General features: G+C 39.7%; 1 long non-coding RNA gene across 1 annotated transcript in view; it reads left to right on the plus strand.

The window, feature by feature from the left end:
- LOC110073836 (uncharacterized) overlaps positions 1-9,719 on the plus strand; it is a 41,012-nt gene extending 31,293 nt beyond the window's left edge. Inside the window, exon 4 of the long non-coding RNA XR_002299656.3 lies at positions 9,414-9,719. This is a non-coding gene — a long non-coding RNA (uncharacterized LOC110073836). The remainder of the gene's footprint in view (positions 1-9,413) is intronic.
- The last annotated feature ends 7,264 nt before the right edge of the window (positions 9,720-16,983 follow it).

Below are 16,983 nucleotides of genomic sequence, written 5' to 3' on the forward strand. Positions count from 1 at the left end.
CAGTGCAAGGCACAAGACTTTTAACTTTAGATGAGTTCAACTAATAGTAGCAGGAGCTATCTGATGTAATACAACTTCTTATAATGCCTGGTTTCCACTTTTTGAGTATATACGTAAATTATCACTAATCTTTAAGTCTCCCTTAAGATCCTTCACGGTAATCTATGGAAAGATAACTTGAGGACATTGTATTACATAATTCTGTAAACCTTTTACTGTGTTTTCCATTGCCAGCATAATAACACATAATCACATTGCTTGCACAGATTGCCCTCTGCTTGGACAACAGGAACACTCACAAAAGCAGTGTGACTCTGTGGAACTTTCTGCCGAATGGAAGCTCAATAGGATGCCGGCTGTGATCTTTTTTATAGAAACTTTAGCGCTGCATATTATTATTTTCTAATCTTTTGCGGGAGACACACACACACACACACCACACACATACACAAAAACACACTTTAGCTGAAAGGAAGCAATCTGGTGGATTTCTTTTCTTTCATTTAAAAGTTATGCTTGCCATTCTAGACTTCCCAAAGTAGAAAGATGACTCTTGTATTGGTTGATTGCTGTAAAATACTCACCCGGAACCAAGCCAAGGGTACTCTTTCCAAGAACACAATGTTTGGGACTCTAGTGGAAACGAGAGATAAGAAGAATCTTGAGGCAACCTGGAAAGAGAGAAGCGTTAAATTCCAAGGGCAAATGATAATGATTTCTCCAGTCTCTAGCCAAAAAGATAGGAGATGAAAAAAAGAAATATTGGTAGAAGTTGCCTTTGTAGATTTTCAAAATATGAGCATGCTTTATATCTGTGGAAGAACGGGATGTTCTCACTAAAAATACCACTCATAAGTATGCAAAATGATGGAAAATAGATTCTGAAGTACAGTTTCTAGCAGAGCCTCGAGTTTGGGAGTAATATTTAAGTACACAGAAGGCTGGTGGAAGTAACAATATCAGCACTTGAACCAGACATCTTAAAGTTTGGCAGAGCCCTAGTCTAATGAGAAACCACAGAGCAGTAGGGGAAGCAAGGATCATAGGGTCAAAGCCCATGGATTTTCTCACTATCAGGGACCATGATATTTTTCACAATGCCCTCCAGGTTTTCTTCCTCCCTCTGAGTTTAGCTATAAACTGCATAATAGAGGGAAGAGAAATAGATTTTCTCAGGAGCAGTTTACAGTTGCAAACTATCCATATTGTAGTGCAAAGTATTTGAGGGCTGGAGTGGGCATTTAGAAGCCATTACCTTTACAAAAGCCTTGTTCTTCTATTTATTGATATGGACCAGTCCATCTGCCTGCATTATTTGGACTCTCTGGGAAGGGGTTGGCTATGGAGACTGAGCTTCCAATTTTACTACTATACTACTGCTTATGTCACAATAATCCTTCTGTCAAAGAACACAATCCCACTATGACTGAACCAAGAAGTCCACTTATTCAAAGAAGGACAGCTACATGTTGTCGTATTTGTCGTGTATTTGTTTTAGGGCACAAAAATTGCAGTAGTCTGGTTTGGCATAAGCAGACAGAAATGAGAATTTTGTTACTGGTTGAAAATTATAGCAGTATTGGTCAAATCCTACTGGGATTTTACTCTGGAGTAAGTGAAATCTCATAAGCCATAGCAGCAAATTGTGCATGATTCGCAACTGCAAAATTGCCTCATGTTCTATTAATCCAAGAGGTTTTGGACTGGAGTGTCCTATGTCATCACTCGCATAGCAAAAATTAGTAAGTGAGATAATCTGTGCTAGATGGAGTCAGTAGGAAAGGGCATATTGCACTTGTAATCGGACATGGAGATTCAGAGAAAACAAGTCCTTAGCATTTATCATAAAAACCTTTCACATCCTCCAGACTATCTCTGTGGCACCACTGGCAGTATGTCTCACTGGTCAGTTAAAAGTATGATGTGATAGAGGGTGAAAAAAGGAGGAATATTCAATTCTAGGGTACATCAACAGTAATATAGTGTCCTGATTAAGGAATGTAATAGGACCATTATATTCTTCTTTGTTCGGACCTCACTTTGAGTACAGTATCTGGTTCTGGAAAACACATGTTAAGAAGAATGTTGTCAAGTTGGAATGTGTCCAGAAGAGAGTAATAAGGGTAAAGGGTCTGGAAACCAAAGTCTAGGAGGAATAGTTGAGAGCACTGGGTATATTAATTAGATTTCTATCCCACCCATCTAGACCAAGGGTGAGAGGTGGTGTGAAATTGTTGCTGTCACATCATTTTCCATTTATAGTGATCCTATGCCCAGCTCAGGCCTTGAACAGTGATTATCTGACACTTATATAACAATTGTGATGGGTCATCCATACTTGATCATCCTTATTTGTAATAGATGCATATTAAATATAGGCTCTTATGCAGAACTGTTTCTCCCTTTAGGCTCCTAGTATTGTGGATTTCTGTTTTATTGCTGAGGGGGTTTGGGTAAAACAGTCTAAGCATACTATTCTACAGATAGTTGTTGTCATAATTATTTGGGGGTGTCATGATGATGAGATATGTAGTCATAGAAATGTAAGATGGAGTCAGACAGGTTCTGTGTGAAGATGATTTGAGAGACATTGGAATGTCTTTTTCTAAGTGTTATGAGAGTATTTTTCTTGAAGACTGTTACGTACAGCATGGTTCGAGATAGAGCTGAAGGTCGAATCAAGGGCCCCGTGGAAGACTCAACATTCCAAGCTAATTGGAGAAGAAATAAAACACGTGGACTTTCATGGGAATTAATGGAGGAGGAAGGTGTTACAGCCCCTTGAGGCTAATTGGTTAACATCCAGAATTGTCAAGAAGGGAGGAGTTAGAGAGTTTAGAAAATGGACAATGGGTTATGTGAAAGGAGTTCAGTTCAGTTCTGTTCTGGAATTCAATTCCATGATGATGGGAGAGAGAGAGAGAACTTGATGGTGTGAGTATGTGGCTCGAAGGAGAGAGAATGTAAGTGAAGAGAAAGAATGACGTGGAGCTAGGCTACCTTAGCCCAGCTTAGTAGTGTATATTATTTTAATGGGAAATAGTTATTTTATTTAACTGTAATAATCTTTGAATATGTTCCTTATGCTAAAGCTTGTGCAATATAAACTGATTCTATTAAACTCTATTTTTCTAATAACAATTAATTATACAATTTTTTACAAAAGGGCTGGTCTCTTGAACAGCAGGGTCTGGCTAAATTCAGGGAGTGGAGAGGGCCACAAACTAGCTATCTTTAAGAGTCCTACCTAACTGAGCTGTTGTGAGTTCTAAGGAATCACAAAGCCCATGTGTCTATACTTGCAAAGTACTGGATAAAAGTAAAGTGTTCTTTTAAGGTCAGACTTGTTCAAGGGGCTTACAGTACGCACTGCTGAGGTCTTGGGACTTGCCCCAGTGCAAGGGTGGTACGTAAGTGGCCTGTCGAACTCTCTGACTGAATGCTAGACACTCCTTTAGGAGACGGGGTATAACAACAGCAGGTGGGGGAGTCATATGAAAAGTGGCAATGAAGATTATGGAATCACCATATGTGGAGAGAGTAACATGCATTTTATCAGAAGAGCTGCAGCAAGGTAAAATAGCCTGCCAAATTGGCTGGGAAATGCTGAGATTGCTATCGAATGGATTTGCATGGTCATTTCACAGAGGAAGTTTGAGCAGAAGCTTCTTGTCCTGTTTATTGGGTGTAATGTTTCACAGCAGCCCTTCCTGCCTCAAGAACAGCTTGTCTTCATATGCTCATTTGAGTACAGGGGTGGCGCCTATTGATTACAGTCCCCTTTCAAGATGGCATAGTCCCTTTATTTTATGTTAGGGATGGTTAGGGGAATAGATGCATTTAAGTAACTAGAAGGAGAATGTGCACCAAAGGAAAGATGGTGAAGACTTCCTTTTCCTTCTTCTGTTTTGCCACTGCGAAGCAACTACTGGCAAGAACAAAGCCAACACTCTGAGACATTATTAGAAGTGGAAGATAGACTCTTTGTCCATCAAGTTTTCTAACAGCCAGAAGTGTAACAGCTGAAGCTTACTGCTAATCCCATTGTCTTCATCTACAAGCAATCACCCTGTTATAGTGGAAAGCTTGTCTAGAGTAGTTCTTTCATTTGTCTGAAGTCCCATGCACCCTTTGCACAATATCTAGTGGACAGTCTGTCTTGGTCAACCTTTCCAAACCTGGTGCCCTCCAGGTGCATTGGATTTCAAATGCCATCATCCCTATCATTGTGATCATTGACCTTCTTCAGTACATTGAGAGGTTTACCAGGGAGTGGGGCAGGGTGGTATAACTATGAGACAGAAAATGTGTGTGGGTTAGGAAAACTCCCCTGATGTATGTAGCCGTTGTCTCTGCCAAACCATATCTTCTAAACTCGTAGCTCTATCCAATATATGTCTACTCAAGAGATGGTAGAACATGATTCTAGGAAACTAGGCATAGTATTATAGCCTGATGGTGTGTCCATACCAGCCCTTTTGGTGTGCGCTGGTGTGGTCTAAATAGGGTCAGGGAAGGAGTAGTATGACCACATTGACTCGTATACCATTTGGCACAATCCTCATGTCTAAATCACATATTGACATCAAGTCACCTTCCAACTTCTGCTATCAGTTGAACACTTCCTTTGCTTCTCTGCAGAGGGATAGGGGTAGTGAAATTATAATTTTTGCCTGTGGTAGACTATTGCTGATGCACTGAATCACTTAGATTAACTTTTTTTCTTTGTCCTCTGTCTAGTGTTGATAGAGAAACTGCCCACAACCGCAGTTTCAATTGGCACTTTACGTGGCAGTTTTTTAAAAATTTAATCTTAGCCATGCAGAGCAAAAGGGATGACTTAGCAATTTGCCAATATCCTGAAGTGGCTCACTTATTAAGCCTTTTAAGGATTTTTGCTGAAAATTGCTGAAGAAATTGACACAGCTGCATGGCTCAATTTTAGTCCACTCCCAGTGAGTACACATGCTGGGAATGGACGAACCCGCACAAAAAAAAGTAGAAGCGGGGCTCAAAATGGTGCAGGTTGACCTGGGGGCAAAGTGATCCACTCTAGTTTGTGGCTTATGGAAAAATTATGTTGTGTGGTTGGCAGAAAACGAATGAACCAATTGCCCCCATGCCACACAGCAGGACAAATGCCATTCTGAATGAGCCCTGAATCAAGTTTTCTTAAGGCATTTAAATAATTTATAAATGCATAATTTTCATAAAACATCCAATATACATCACATCATGTTAAAATGTAATTTTGAAACAATTTGCACTAAGAGATCTCTAGTGAGCATAGCAAACAGGCTTGTTGACGTTTACGTGAAGCATACTTCAAGCCATCTGAGCAGGTATGGTTCATGAGAAAACTTTTGCTTCCACGTTAGATGGAAGAAGAGGTAAACCAGGGTAGTCAAAAACTGATTTATTTATAAGTCCAGACAATTTACCCAACTGAAGGCTTAATCTTTGCCAACAAATCACCTCCTAAGATGAAAGCTACCTAATAATGCTAGTAGGTGCACAGTCAAAATGACCGGAATTTTATCTCGAGGTCCTCTGTTAATGTAGCCATTATGGCATAATGCTTCACTTTGTGACTCATGGTTTACCTGAAGAATTGGGATCTGATAAAAATGGGCCCAGGTCTATATCTCAAATAATGAAGAACCTTTGCTAGTGTGATAATATTTGACATGTTTTTATCTGTTCCCTGCCATCAGAGTAAGTGCAAATGGGAAACCAAATGTGTTTAGAACTTTTAAAACTGCCATGAAAACTGTGAAGGGAGATATTCTATCTGTAAATCAGAAAATAGCTTCTCTTCCTGCTATCTTATCAAACAGCTCCGCATAGTTCTACAAAATGTATGCCCACTGAACTAATGGGAAGATAGTTCTTGGTCTAGGAACGATGAGACCTGGGTTTTAGTAACTTGGGGGCAATACTCAAGCCACAGTCCTCAAAACAGACCCATTAAGTTTAACGGGGACTTAAAAGTCAGGGGGGCTGCAGCACAGATGAAATGCATAGAGCAAAGTAGAAAAGAGTATGGACAGTCCCCCCCCCCCGTTGTAGTTATGAGGGTACATGAACATGTTGCAGATCCATGCTGTGAAGATTCTCTCTGCAACAGAGGATGTATTTGAGGAATCTTCAGTATTTTATTCCTTTTAGACCTGTGTTTACAGTTTATGCATATGATTATTTTTTAAAAAGGTATATAATCTTAAGCCTCTTCATTCAAAGGTAAATCCCATTAAATTCAGTGGGATATACTCCCAACTCCCCTGAATTCAGTGGGGGTTGCCTGTGAGGAGGCAGCATTGTAAGGCTGCAATCCTGTGTATACTTACACTGGGGAGTAAGCCCCAGAGGCTTACTTCTCGATCCAAATGGATGTGACTTCATTCTAAATGTTACAGCTTTAGTATGATATTAGTAGCTGCAATGATACTTTTATGCAACATTGTTGCTCCCCAAAGTTAATATGCCACAAGTGATATCACTAATTGACATGTGTTAAATCTGAGGTCTGTGTAGGAGTATTCCAACACTCAAACCATCAATTGTTTGTGTATGTTTATTTAAAGGAACTGGTATCTGTGACAAGGGTTTCTAGATCAAGCTCCCATTGGCCAGAATCTGACTGAACACAGTATATCTTCACAATGTACAATACAGTGGTGCCCCGCATGATGACGACCCCGCTGTACGACGAATCTGCAGGACGGTGACTTTTTTGCAATCGCTATAGTGATCACAGAACGATGTTTCCAATGGGGAATTTTCGCACAATGTCGATTAGGTCCTTGCTTCGCGAACTGTTTGTTCGCAAGACGACGTTCTTCCCAGCTGATCGTCAGGTTCCTAAAATGGCTGCCCTGCGTTTTCCAGACCCATGCTTTGCAGGGCAGCCATTTTAACAACTGATTAAAAATGCGCTCGGAAAATGGTGCTCGGAAAATGGCTTCCCCTATGGAGGATCTTCGCTGGATGATGAGGTAATTTCCCCATTGAAACGCATTAAACCAGTTTCAATGCATTCCAATGGGGATTTTTTTCCCCTCAGGACAACAATTTTGCTTAACAGTCATTTTCCTGGAACGGATTATCATCGTCATGCAGGGCACCACTGTATATATGTCTATAATATTTCTGCCAATGTAATGCCAATGCTGTAATTTTCAGTGGACCATTCTTGCAAGTGAAGAGGTCAGAGCAGGCATTTCCTGTCACATGTCAAGCCACATAAATTGGTGTGCAGTAGGAAATGCCTGTTCTGATTTCTCTACTTGTGGCAAATTATTCATGAATATTATGCTGCTGGCATGAGGCTGACCATAAGAAAAATAGTAAGCCATCCATCTTTTAGAATAACATCCTTATTGAAGTATTTGCCACCCTACTTCCAAAGCCAGGAAAAGTTGTACTCTGTCTTTTTTGACTGCAGCTTTTAGAATCCTCAGCATGGCCATGGTGGCTGGGGGTTACTTCGAGCTGTTATTCAAGAAAATAACTTTTCAAAGCTCTGTTTAGATGTTACTAGAGAGCCAGGCCATTCTTATTCAGGACCAGGATGCACTGAAGGAGTACTTTAGGAAGACTATGAGGAAGAGGAAAATGGAATATTTTTCCCCCATAGGAAAATATAGAAAGATAGGTAATTTAAAGGAAATGACTCGGTTTTGGAAGTCTGACGTGGGCTTGATTCCCATGGATTCATATATTTCTTATTTATTTTAAATAAATATAGTAGGGGAATAGGTAGTTCACATTACAGGACTAATGAACTGTTTCAGGCTCATGTTTGTTGGAGGCAGGGGATGACTTTAGTTCCTTGAAAATCAGCAGCTTCATCTGGTTCCATGTCGTATAAGCAGGCTTTTGCCATCATGTCCCACTAGGATTGCACTCTTAGTGGCCCTTATGTTTCCATTGTGAAGGTGTACTTTGGTGTTGTTTAGTCATTTAGTCATGTCCGACTCTTTGTGACCCCATGGACCAGACCATGCCAGGCCCTCCTGTCTTCCACTGCCTCCCGGAGTTGGGTTAAATTCATGTTGGTCGCTTCGATGACACTGCCCAACCATCTCATCCTCTGTTGTCCCCTTCTCCTCTTGCCTTCACACTTTCCCAACATCAGGGTCTGTACATCAAAGTGTATTATAATGCTGTAATTTAACAAGCTATGTGCTTCTGGAGGGAGAAGTAATCCTGAGGCTGTACTTCATTAACAGTTTTGTTTTGTCATTAGGCACCCAACCCAGAATTGATCTCACTACTGGGGGAATATCTCATGCACAGAAACAAAGGCAAATACTGTGTTTGCCCGAAAATAAGAAAGGGCCTTATATTAATTTTTGCTCCAAAAACACATTAGTGCTTATTTTTCAGGGGATGTTTTATTTTTTTCATGTACAACAATCTATGTTTATTCAAATACAGTCATGCCATCTTCTTCCGGTTGCTGCACAATGGTGGAAGGTGGGCTTTCACTTAACTAAGGCTTATTTTTGGGGTAGGGCTTATATTACGAGCATCCTGAAAAATTATACTTATTTTCAGGTTAGGTCTTATTTTCAGGGAAACAGGGTAGTTAGTAAAGAGAAAAACAGGATATTCTCCTAAATGGAGTATGTCATGTCTTGTAGAGCCACTAGATGGGGATCTTGAGTCAGTGAAAACAATATGCTATTTGCCTTAAAAATTTGTTTTCTTTGCCGAATCGATGCAGTGCAACTTTATTCTTTGGCCATTTAGATTTTTACCTAACAATGTGAGCAAGGATTGGAAATTCATAAGCCTAATGTATACATTTAAAACATAAGAGGCAATATTAGGGCTTCTTCCATTGCTCTGTAGACGTATGTGAAAATTGTGTTTGGTTCAGTGGTAGCAAAACAGATACTGCAAAATCGTTTTGCTAAATTTCCATCAGGCTCCATTCCTTGTTTCTTGAGTTTACTCTAAAAGCATACAGTGTGCTGTAGAGAAATGATCTGCCTTGTTCCATGACAGGTGGAATGAAGGAACGTTCATTTGTAACGAGACCACATTGACCCAGTTCAGGTTGTTTGTGCTAACAAAATACCTGCCAGCCCCCTCTTGCTTCCCTTGTAGACATATTGCCTCCTTTCTCTTTCTCCTTACTAGCTGTTGGCAGGGGCTGGTGATTTGCTTCTAATCCGTTTTAAGCACTCTTCTAGGCCAATCTCCAAGGCCAATCCCAACATGGCTGCCCAGAATCCTGGAGAGAGACATGTAGCCTCCCAGCTCTGCTCAAGAGCTTGGGAAGGTTACTTCCCAATATTCCTGGTCTTGCTCACTGGAGTATTCTGGCAGCTGTAAATTTATATATATATATATAGATGTATGCCGAAATTCCGTAATTGCCTTTTTATATACCTCTTTCCATTCAGGTTCTGGTGAAACTGAACTGGAGGGATCCATTTCACGAACAGGTGATTTCTGAGATCCCAATTTTTCCTGAGATCTATATTCATGATGGGCAATTTGGAGTTGAAGGAGATGCATCTCGAAGCCAATTTTAGATTTTTAGCTGGGCCTTTTCTTTAGCATTGCTGGAGAAATGAAGAGGGCTTCATGCAAAAAATAAGGGGATTATGGACAAAGCAGTGAATGCACCTAGTTTTGTCACCTTTCTGTTTAACCTCAGTGTAATGAAGAATTAGCAAATAAATAAAATTTAATCTTGTTTCAAACAATTGTTTCCAGTACACGTTTCTTTTAAAAATGGGAAGTATGCTTTGAATTGGTTTTTTTTAAAAATGTTTTATTTTCCTTTCTTGCATTTAATGCAGCTTTGGACAATACAACAGCATGTTGTTACCCTGAAAGGAGCTTGGACATCCTTTTTGTTCAGTTTGCAAAGTGCTCATTTGTGCCCCAGAAATGAAAATCTTTGGTTTGGGATTATTTTTATCCTCTGCTCAGAAGATGCCCAGAAGTGAAGCAATCAGAGGAGTGAATGATTTCTCTGTCTACATATACAGAGTTCCAAGCTGAGTTGAACTCTTTTCCGGAAGGATAAAAAAAAAAAAGGAAAATGTAGCCGATTTTGGAATGTCATGCCTAGAAAACTGTTCATGCAGCAGCATCCTTACGCTCAGCCTTTCCTCTGGAAAATGATGGCACAGTGCAGAGAATGACTGCCCAGCAACAGTCATCCAGTCTTCTAAAGCAAATCAATTTTGAAAAATCTATTCTACATAAACAATTGTTTCCCAATGCGAGCAAATGATTCCACCAGCTACAGAACGGTGCTGGATGCTCTGCAGCTGATGGCTCTGTCAGGAGGAAAAGGATGATAATATATTAAAGACATGAGATGCATGGAAAATGTCATTAAATAAGTCTTTACTAGCTTTGAAATGGTGATGGTTTGCATAATTGATTAATCATAAGGGGGCACTTTTGGTCATGGAAATTATCATTATTACAGCTCTAAAGTCAAATAATCTTTCTACTAATAAAAATATGCTATTTTACCCTCAGATCTCCCCAAGATTTCGCCTTTCTTTCAGGCTGTCTGGCTTTACAGCCCTTAATAAGTGAATGGTACTTAATGAGGAGGGCAGGCGGGGAAAAAAAGCTGCTTGATTCTTAGACTGTGGATATTTTGTGCAGCAAGCAGTGCTATTACTGCCTCACTTTTTATTTTCATTTTAATGGAGGAGAGGCCATCAGTGAGATCTGAATTGTGGTTTGGGCTATTATGATCGGATTACAGCCCATTCGATTCTGCCCACAAAGCTCAGAGTGGTTACCAGAATAGTTCTTCCACATGAATTTAACCCCAGGTATGAAAAATCAGCACAAATAAGAAAATATATGTAGGCCTAGACAGTCGAGTTAGATCCTTCAAAGAGAGCCCTCAAGGAGAATTCCAAGAGCAGTGCAGCTACCAAGAATAAGAAGGGCTGCCTGAGCAATCCTAATTTGCCATGCAGACACAGAATTCAAGGCAATGGTTTCAGACATGCATAGAGATTACCCTGGAACATATCGGGAGATGTAATTCTCATAGTGCATTGATATGAACACCAGCTTTGAGCATAGTTTCTCTGAGCAGGTGATCTTTCCTGAATGTGCCCCACTGGTGCTCAGGTTACAATAGAAGGATCAGTAATTTAGACTTACATTTTGCTTCTAATTAATGGAGACATATCAGGACTAACAGAGCTGGCAGTGTTTCATAAAGGAGTTGCAGGGATATGGTAAGTTTATGATGGGCCAAAGGATAGGTTGCATTGCATTCTTCATTGCACTTAGAGCAGTAGAGGCTTTTGGTTCAGGGTGTGTCTAGCCAGTCCACTTCTGTCTGCCTGTTCACAAGAGGAAGGGGATGAGGGATATATCAGTGTTCCTCTCTGCTGAATTCCCAGCAGAGTATTTGTGTGGGAGAGAGGGGAGAAGAGAAGAGCAGCGGATAGCACCGAGTGGTCATCTTCTGGTTCCACCCATCACTGGCTACTATGGCTTTTGGTCCACCAACCACAATGGGCCACCAGCTGCCACTGGCCTAAAGTATAGTCCCATTTATTTGAGTAGATCTGCTGTAAGTATGAGAAGGTCCAGGTTTAATCCGTATAAGTGTAGAAAAATGGATTTTAAGAACTCATCTCAGGAAATGTGGGGAACTTCTGTTAAAACAAGAGGTCTGTTGGATGGTTAAAGTATCAATAGAAAAAAGGGTCAAGGAGGACTTGGGCTGGGTAAGGCTTTGGAATTCAAGGGCTGGAAAGAAAACTGAGTGATTACAAAATATACAGCCAGGCCTTAAGAGTCTATTCCACTGAAGGACTAGGAATTACCTGTATGGAATGTCATTTTGGGGAAAGGTCAGTATATTACAGAGTCAATTACACATTATATAACCATCTCAACTGAGAAGTTGCTGAGAAGCTTGATCTAAAATATCTAGAATTCAGTGGGGACATCATTTATTAGCTTCAGTAGATTTACAACAGTTAATTAATTGTACCTAAACAGCTACCTTTCATCATTTCCTTTGTAATGCTAAAATACAGTATTGCTAAGGGCTGGAAAACATGGAGATTAAGGGACAAAAGAGAGTATAGGTCTATAGCCCACTATGTAAATGTAATTTTTTAAAATGTTCATTTGAGAACAAATGGACAAGGAATATACTCCATGCAGTCATTAAGGTTACTTTAATAATTTGCTCTATTTAATTAGTTATGGCACATAGAAGGCTCATAAATACTGTCCTTCATAATATTTATAACAGTGTAGTTTACAATATAAATTAACACTCATGAGCTAAATCTAATTGTTAATGGCAATTAAAGCAGACCCACTGAATCAATAGGACTTCCTTAGCTGTTGACTTAACAAGTTCTGTTCATTCAATGGCTCTACTCTGGTCTGGACTAAAAAATTGAATTTCACCCTATGTGTGTCGTCTCACCCAAATTAAAGAATTATGTGGATATACAGTATTTAGTTATATACTGAGTTGCAAAATATGTGAAGCTCATGTCTTAAGTCAGGAACATAGAAATTTTAGGTTACTGATCTCTGAGCATGCCCCACTGAACAGAATGGATTGTAGCCAGTCATGTCTGTCTTGCAAGATGACAGCAGCCACCTGCAGAATAGAATTATCTTCCTCTATTGCAGGAGGGTGGGGAGCAATCTGTGGGCTGCAGGGAGATGATGAGGGTGGGTGAGGTGCAGACCCCCCAGCTATGTCCCATAGCTCCTTATCACTGGCTCAGCTGCCTTGGGGCTATTGGGAGTTCTAGTCCACAGCCTGAACATTCATCTCAGTCAGTAGCTGATTTTGCTTCTGAGTAGATGTGCATAGAAATTAGGGTTGTCAGGTCCACAGCATCCCACTCCCTAAGATCACAGGGCTTCTGCAATAGAAGTCATTGGTCACAATGCTGGTTCTCCACTCCTTGTATTACTTCTAATGCTACAGTGGGTCCAAGTACATACGCCTACTGGTTCTCTCTCCAGTCTCCTTGCTTGGCTTTTTATTTCCTGACATAGGTACAACATGTTTTGGGTGAGCTGTTCCTGATGCCAGCTAGGAATAAGTGAATGAAGTGTCTAGACTTTACAAAGCCACCCCATGCATGTAAGTACACATAAGGTTTGTCTCCCTGCCTGGAGATGGGGAGAAGTATATAGAAGATCAACCAATGCCCTGAGATACGACAACCCTAACCAGAATATGCTGTAAAAGAGATCACAGAAAAGATATATGTTACCCTTTATGTTTCTGGTATTGTGTCAAACTGTTAAAAGATTGCAAAGACAGTTTGAGATTGCAACTGATACTGATATCATTTGCAATTCATGAGCAATATCATAATAAGTGCTAAAGCAAGGAATGAGAATTGTTTTGTTTAAAAGTTGGACTATGATTTGCATGTACACTGGTTCCCTTCTGCCACAATGAGATGGCAAAAATATTTAAGGATTTATCATGTCTTATGCCAGGCACAATAGGATTTACTGCAATTAAAAACTGCTTGAATTTTGTTGAATTTATCACAGATAAGCTATTTCCTCTTAGATTCCAGTTCAGGGGGGAAGGCAGGAAATCAGCCAGATACATACATACAGTTATCCCATGTGATTACCCTTGTCCTCTGTACATTTACCTGTATATTGTCCTCTGTTATCCAGTGCACAATATTATATTCAACTGGAACTTCATCATTTGTAACAGCTTTCAGTCCATTTCTGGACCAAATTCAAAGTGCTGCTTTTGACTTTTCAAGCAACTAATGTGGTGCATTTTCTGAGCTCCAGTTGCCCGCCCTGACCTTATTTTTTAAATATTAAATTGCTTGCTGAATTCCATATGTAACCACCCAGATCTTGGGATTATCTTGAGGCCCCTTCTCCAAGCAAGCTGTGGTTGCAAATGAAGGGGTATTTTCCAAAGGAGCCATAAGGAACTATCCATGGTGCTGAACCTATTTTGTAGGTAGGATTGAGCATCTAGGGTAGCTCCTCTAAAGTTCAGAACCCACAGCCCCACTGACATTGGAGTCACCAACCTCCTCTGTTGTTGTTTTGGTACCCAGTGGCAATCTTTCTTTTCCCCCAAGCCAGCCATTATAGCTAATAACAAGAGGTGATGTCAGCCATAATCCTATACACTTTTTGTGCTCCTTGAGAATATTTGCTAAATTGATTTTGTGCTCTCTTGTTGACATACAATGTGCAGCACTGTTTTAAAACAGTTTATGGTTGTATTTTAATATTTCTGCTACTATTGCAAGCAGCTAAATTTTTGTTTTTCACTGGCCCAAAAAACTGTTAATGAAATATATACCAACTAAATACAGAAAGATGAATATAAAATTATGTGTGAATCAGTTGGTACAGTATGTCTGAGAATGCAAATTCTACCACTGTCCACAACATTTGTAGTGGTTTAATAGTCAACTTGCTCAGTGATGAATCACATTATTTATTTCAGACACAATTTTGTTCAGTACAGCTACATTCCATGGAAAATCTGTATTTTTGCATTGTACACGTGCCCCTGGTTCTTTTCTTGTCATAGTCAAATACTGACATAAATCTTTTTCTAATAAAATGAACTATTCAAATTATTTCTTTGCTGAATGATGTCTGAAGCTGATGTATTTTAATCTGCTGGGCATAGAAAATGAAATTTACATGTCACTGAGGTCTTTCTGCTTAATAAATGTTTTAAAAGAGAGAAATCAGAAAGCCACATAAAGGTAAGACTATAATGTTTTGCATAGGTTTTTTTTAAAGAGTCTTGTATCTCCTTTCCTAATGCCAGTGCATTTTTATGTATGAGATAGAAAGTATACATATTTTGGAGAGCTTTATAGAAGCCCCGTAAGCCTGTAATGGTTAATAATGATTTAGACTTATTTCCGTTCAGGTTTCTTCTGGTGCTGTATTTTGTCACAAAAGGGAATCACAGTTTAATACCTTTAGAAGTGCTGGTTTGTGTCCTGGTATAACTATTATCCTATATTTACCATGCTGACTCCAGTCTTTCTTGCATTTCACCTGTTTTTGGAATTTATTTTTCTTTACTTAGGTCCTGTGTTTATATTTATTTTGCACCAAATAAGGAAGGAAAAAAGCATTGCTCATTTAAAAGGTTTAAATAAATCCCCTGTTGAATTCTAGTGTTGCTTTGAATGTCTGCCAAATTAGATAAGGATACAATGGCCAAAATTTCCTAAAATGCTCATAAGGAAACCTCTTAAACCACAATAAAGAATTAAAAAATGTAATTATATTTCTCCCTAAATATATTTGTTCTCCTATATTATTTAGATCCAAATTCCCTTGGAGCCAATGCTAGAAAACGAAAAGGTAGTTCAAGTGACCTGCTGTTAATTGTTTATTCCAGTTCTGATCCTGTACACATTTCAAACTGAATATAAATTAACTCAGTTCTGAGTAAGCACACAAAAAACTATGTTGTCATGCACTGCACCTATTTCCCCCTTTTCATCCATCTTCATGGAATCAAATACTAGGACCTTTCTTCCAAATATACTTCTCAACAGTTTAGAAATGGAAGGAAAACGACATTTCCAGGAAAGTAATTTTAGAAGTGCTTCAAAGGGCTGCATTTTTAAAAAAATTCTTGCCCTGATTTAGAAGTGGGGATATAACTGTATGTTTTAGACCAGGGAGGGCTGTTGCAGGTCTCCATTTTTAACAATTATCAACAGTGAGTTTTAGAATGACAGATTACGGCATGTTTGGAAATATCACCACAAGCCAGGTTGGCTGTGTGACTGTAAAACATTATTGTATTGTTGATAGGATGGGTAAATCTAAATCCAAGCTTTGGTTGAGTGGGTTAATTCCAGCACCTGAATTACATGCCCAGTTTGAATTATGTGGCAAACACTGAACTCACTCCACTTAAGAAAGCACTGTTGCGCGCGCACATGCACGTGCGCACAAACACACAGACACACAGACACACAGACACACAGACACACAAACACACACAGCTAGAATGAAGATTCCAGACTTTTCAAAAATTCAGATGCCAAAAGATTTTTAGCCATAAAGGAAGTTGGGACCAAGAACCAAACTACATTATTATCTATGAATATTTTTAGAGGTGGTTCCCTTTCAGAAAGGAGTTTGAAAATGGCATTCAGCTATTTCAGAGCTGACAGTGCGGCACTATGAATGCCCATTCAGAAACATTCAGTTGCGTTTAATCCTGCATATTTTCTCCTGATAGAAAGCACCACTCCAATCAGTGGGACTTGCATTTAAGTGGACATGGATAAAATTATGAGGAGATACAAATGTTAGGGCTGAACACTGACATTTCCTGAGTCCTACAGTAAGTGTGAAAGAGGCAGCACTTACCATTCTGTCTCCAGATTTTTCCCCCCAAATTGCTCCAAGTCATGGAAGGAAAATGATTTTTACACCAGTCCCAGCAGTGATCTAAATCCAGTGGTTCTTAACCTTGGGTTACTCACATGTTTTTGGACTGCAACTCCCAGAAGCCTTCAGCACCAGCTGTGCTGGCTGGGGTTTCTGGGAGTTGCAGTTCAAAAACACCTGAGTAACCCAAGGTTAAGAACCATTGATCTAAATCTATTCCCACAAAGAGGATATAGTGTTATGAATCCAGACCTTCTTCCATTCTATCCATAACATGTCCTGATCCATGGCACCCCCTGCTTATTTTGGTGTGATCTGGAAAGAATGGAAAGGTCTGTGTGGACAGAATGAGGTGGATCCAGAATTGTATATATTCTTCCAAGCACAGTGAGGACAGTTGAGCTATCTGACACCTTCTGGGAAATTGTCCCAGCGTCGTAGGATTTCAGCTTTAAGGTTGATGGCAATTCGTGCCTCGTCCCAGAATAGTCAGGGGTGCTAACCCATGGTTGGTCTGTGAGCTGCCCAATCTTAAATTACTTTGGAGTCAGGGAGGCCTTCTTCTGGAGTAGGAAACACATT

Source organism: Pogona vitticeps, chromosome 4 (assembly GCF_051106095.1).
Source record: "Pogona vitticeps strain Pit_001003342236 chromosome 4, PviZW2.1, whole genome shotgun sequence".
Classification (NCBI taxonomy): domain Eukaryota; kingdom Metazoa; phylum Chordata; class Lepidosauria; order Squamata; family Agamidae; genus Pogona; species Pogona vitticeps.